This window comes from Eurosta solidaginis, chromosome 1 (assembly GCF_040869045.1).
Source record: "Eurosta solidaginis isolate ZX-2024a chromosome 1, ASM4086904v1, whole genome shotgun sequence".
NCBI lineage: Eukaryota > Metazoa > Arthropoda > Insecta > Diptera > Tephritidae > Eurosta > Eurosta solidaginis.
In genome coordinates, this window is record NC_090319.1 from 202,130,686 (window position 1) to 202,136,068 (window position 5,383).

Sequence of the window (5,383 nt, forward strand, 5' to 3'; positions counted from 1 at the left end):
GCGATTTTTTTGTCACAGGTCGATTTCTATTCTTGCATGTATTGTGTGTTCCAAATATGAGCCAAATCGGCCACAAATACGATTTTTGTGAATATCTCGATCCATGCGCCACCTAGCGGCGATTTTTTTCCACAGGTCGATTTCTATTCTTGCATGTATTATGTGTTCCAAATATGAGCCAAATCGGACCACAATAACGATTTTTGTGAATATGTCGATCCATGCGCCACCTAGGGGCGATTTTTTTTTCACAGGTCGATTTCTATTCTTGCATGTATTATGTGTTCCAATTATGATCCAAATCGGTCCACAAATGTGAATTTTGCGAATATCTCGATCCAAGCGCCACCTAGCGGCGATTTTTTTTCACAGGTCGATTTTATTCTTGCATGTATTATGTGTTCCAAATATGAGGCAAATCGGACCACATATACGATTTTTGTGAATATCCCCATCCATGCGCCACCTAGCGGCGATTTTTTTCACAGCTCGATTTCTATTCTTGCATGTATTATGTGTTCCAAATATGAGCCAAATCGGACCATAAATACGATTTTTGTGAATATCTCGATCGATGCGCCACCTAGGGGCGATTTTTTTTCACAGGTCGATTTCTATTCTTGCATGTATTATGTGTTCCAAATATGAGCCAAATCGGACCACAAATACGATTTTTGTGAATATCTCGATCCTTGCGCCACCTGGCGGCGATTTTTTTTGATAGGTCGCTTTTTATTCTTGTATGTATTATGTGTTCCAAGCATGAGCCAAGTCGGACCACAAATACGATTTTTGTGAATATCTCGATCCTTGCGCCACCTAGCGGCTATTGTTTTCATAAGTCGCTTTTTATTCTTGCATGAATTATGTGTTCCAAATATGAGCCAAATCGGACCACAAATGCGATTTTTGCGAATATCTCGATCCATGCGCCACCTAGCGGCGTTTTTTTTCACAGGCCCATTTCTATTCTTGCATGTATTATGTGTTCCAAATATGAGGCAAATCGGACCACAAATACGATTTTTGTGAATATCCCGATCCATGCGCCACCTAGCGGCGATTTTTTTCACAGGTCGATTTCTATTCTTGCATGTATTATGTGTTCCAAATATGAGCCAAATCGGCCACAAATACGATTTTTGTGAATATCTCAATCCATGCGCCACCTAGCGGCGATTTTTTTTCACAGGTCGATTTCTATTCTAGCATGTATTATGTGTTCCAAATATGAGCCAAATCGGACCACAATAACGATTTTTGTGAATATCTCGATTCATGCGCCACCTAGGGGCGATTTTTTTTTCACAGGTCGATTTCTATTCTTGCATGTATTATGTGTTCCAAATATGATCCAAATCGGACCACAAATGCGAATTTTGCGAATATCTCGATCCAAGCGCCACCTAGCGGCGATTTTTTTCACAGGTCGATTTCTATTCCTGCAGGTATTATGTGTTCCAAATATGAGCCTAATCGGACCACAAATACGATTTTTGTGAATATTTCGTTCCATGCGCCACCTAGCTGCGATTTTTTTGTCACAGGTCGATTTCTATTCTTGCATGTATTATGTGTTCCAAATATGAGCCAAATCGGACCACAAATGCGAATTTTGCGAATATCTCGATCCTTGCGCCACCTAGCGGCGATTTTTTCTTATTATTGCATTGTCATCGGGTTCTGAACTATATTCCAAGTTTCAAGCTTGTAGCTTATCGGGAAGTTACTTAAATTTCAATTACAAGATTCGTTCACAACGGCCGGCCTGTCAACTCAAGCTAAATAAAACCGTTTAAAAAGTGCTGCCTCTTGCTATACATATTTTTTTACATTATGTACTTTCACAGAATAAATTACAATATACCTATGTAGAAACTTATCATGCATAACATGCATATACACATCGTTCCGTTTATTCGTTAACCTCGTATCTACAAGTGAGACATTTTCGGTAAAGCGATCACGGTTCCCACACCATGTTTTCATTGGGAATCAAAATTCATCGAAAAAAGGACCACATTTTTGTTTTAAATATATGTGCATGCAACCAAAAATGGTACTATATTTTGACATAGGATAAGTCTATGTCTTTCACCAACCAAACGTTGTGAATCTAGTTTTGGTCACATAGCTCTTGGTTCTAGCATTATTCTGTTGATTGCAATGAAATATAAAAGAATTAAAAAAATAATTTTAAGTTAAAAGGTTTTATTGAAAATAATACTTACATGAAATAATAATAATACGAAAAGCTAGAAAATAATTAGGTAGGTCCTAGGTACTAGTCATCACACTCCTTATCAATCTAGGGCGTTGATCAGACAATTAAATAAAAGCGTTGGACGCGTCATATTTCTATTGATAGTCATAAGTAAAACCAACTGAACCTTAATCAGGTTATGCTACGCCTCACATTTTTAGAAATTTCACGCGCCCAACGCTTTTATTTAATTGTCTGATCAACGCCCTAGATTGATAAGGAGTGTGGTGACTAGTACCTAGGACCTACCTAATTATTTTCTAGCTTTTCGTATTATTATTATTTCATGTAAGTATTGTTTTCAATAAAACCGTTTAACTTAAAAATTTGTTTTTAATTATTTTATTTTCAAGTTTTTAGTCTTTATTTAATTGCCTGTTATTTCTCATTCTATTTAGTTCATTTAGTGACTCATTATTACAAGGACTCTTTCCTTACATTTTTTTACAACCTAAGTCCTCAATACATAATCCTTCCAAAGACTTTACTCGACTGCGCCACGTATGCTTGTCCCTCCTCCAACTCCAAAATATTTTGATGTCACTTCTACTGGACTGTATGCAATATTTGTTCCAAATATGAGCCAAATCGGGCATCATAGGTCGCTTTCTATTCATGTATGTATTATGTGTTGCAAATATGGACCAAATCAAATCGGACCACAAATATGATTTTTGTGAATATCTCCAACCTATCGCGCAACTAGTGGCGATTTTTTTTGATAGGTCCCTTTCTATTCTTGTATGTATTATGTGTTCCAAGCATGAGCCAAGTCGGACCACAAATACGATTTTTGTGAATATCTCGATCCTTGCGCCACCTAGCGGCTATTTTTTTCATAAGTCGCTTTTTATTCTTGCATGTATTATGTGTTCCAAATATGAGCCTAATCCGACCACAAATACGATTTTTGTGAATATCTCGTTCCATGCGCCACCTAGCTGCGATTTTTTTGTCACAGGTCGATTTCTATTCTTGCATGTATTGTGTGTTCCAAATATGAGCCAAATCGGCCACAAATACGATTTTTGTGAATATCTCGATCCATGCGCCACCTAGCGGCGATTTTTTTCCACAGGTCGATTTCTATTCTTGCATGTATTATGTGTTCCAAATATGAGCCAAATCGGACCACAATAACGATTTTTGTGAATATCTCGATCCATGCGCCACCTAGGGGCGATTTTTTTTTCACAGGTCGATTTCTATTCTTGCATGTATTATGTGTTCCAATTATGATCCAAATCGGTCCACAAATGAGAATTTTGCGAATATCTCGATCCAAGCGCCACCTAGCGGCGATTTTTTTCACAGGTCGATTTTATTCTTGCGTGTATTATGTGTTCCAAATATGAGCCAAATCGGACCACAAATACGATTTTTGTGAATATCTCGATGCATGCGCCACCTAGCGGCGATTTTTTTTTACAGGTCGATTTCTATTCTTGCATGTATTATGTGTTCCAAATATGAGCCAAATCGGACCGCAAATACGATTTTTGTGAATATCTCGTTCCATGCGCCACCTAGCTGCGATTTTTTTGTCACAGGTCGATTTCTATTCTTGCATGTATTATGTGTTCCAAATGTGAGCCAAATCGGACCACAAATACAATTTTTGTGAATATCTCGATCCATGCGCCACCTAGCGGCGATTTTTTTCACATGTCGATTTCTATTCTTGCATGTATTATGTGTTCCAAATATGAGCCTAATCGGACCACAAATACGATTTTTGTGAATATCTCGATCCTTGCGCCACCTAGCGGCGATTTTTTTTGATAGGTCGCTTTCTATTCTTGTATGTATTATGTGTTCCAAGCATGAGCCAAGTCGGACCACAAATACGATTTTTGTGAATATCTCGATCCTTGCGCCACCTAGCGGCTATTTTTTTCATAAGTCGCTTTTTATTCTTGCATGTATTATGTGTTCCAAATATGAGCCAAATCGGACCACAAATGCGAATTTTGCGAATATCTCGATCCATGCGCCACCTAGCGGCTATTTTTTTCATAAGTCGCTTTTTATTCTTGCATGTATTATGTGTTCCAAATATTAGCCAAATCGGACCACAAATGCGATTTTTGCGAATATCTCGATCCATGCGCCACCTAGCGGCGATTTTTTTTCACAGGTCGATTTCTATTCTTGCATGTATTATGTGTTCCAAATGTGAGCCAAATCGGACCACAAATACAATTTTTGTGAATATCTCGATCCATGCGCCACCTAGCGACGATTTTTTTCATAAGTCGCTTTTTATTCTTGCATGTATTATGTGTTCCAAATATTAGCCAAATCGGACCACAAATGCGATTTTTGCGAATATCTCGATCCATGCGCCACCTAGCGGCGATTTTTTTTCACAGGTCGATTTCTATTCTTGCATGTATTATGTGTTCCAAATGTGAGCCAAATCGGACCGCAAATACAATTTTTGTGAATATCTCGATCCTTGCGCCACCTAGCGGCTATTTTTTTCATAAGTCGCTTTTTATTCTTGCATGTATTATGTGTTCCAAATATTAGCCAAATCGGACCACAAATGCGATTTTTGCGAATATCTCGATCCATGCGCCACCTAGCGGCGATTTTTTTTCACAGGTCGATTTCTATTCTTGCATGTATTATGTGTTCCAAATGTGAGCCAAATCGGACCACAAATGCGATTTTTGCGAATATCTCGATCCATGCGCCACCTAGCGGCGATTTTTTTCACATGTCGATTTCTATTCTTGCATGTATTATGTGTTCCAAATATGAGCCTAATCGGACCACAAATACGATTTTTGTGAATATCTCGATCCATGCGCCACCTAGCTGCGATTTTTTTGTCACAGGCCGATTTCTATTCTTGCATGTATTATGTGTTCCAAATATGAGCCAAATCGGACCCCAAATACGATTTTTGTGAATATCTTGATCCTTGCGCCACCTGGCGGCGATTTTTTTTAATAGGTCGATTTCTATTCTAGCATGTATTATGTGTTCCAAGCATGAGTGGTGAGTTTTTCGGTGATGAAAGCGTTACCACTTGGGCCAGAATCGCGGATAAAAGAACTGGTAACGATATTCGGTTACATAATGCTCTGGGTACTATTTTACCGGTAACGCTCA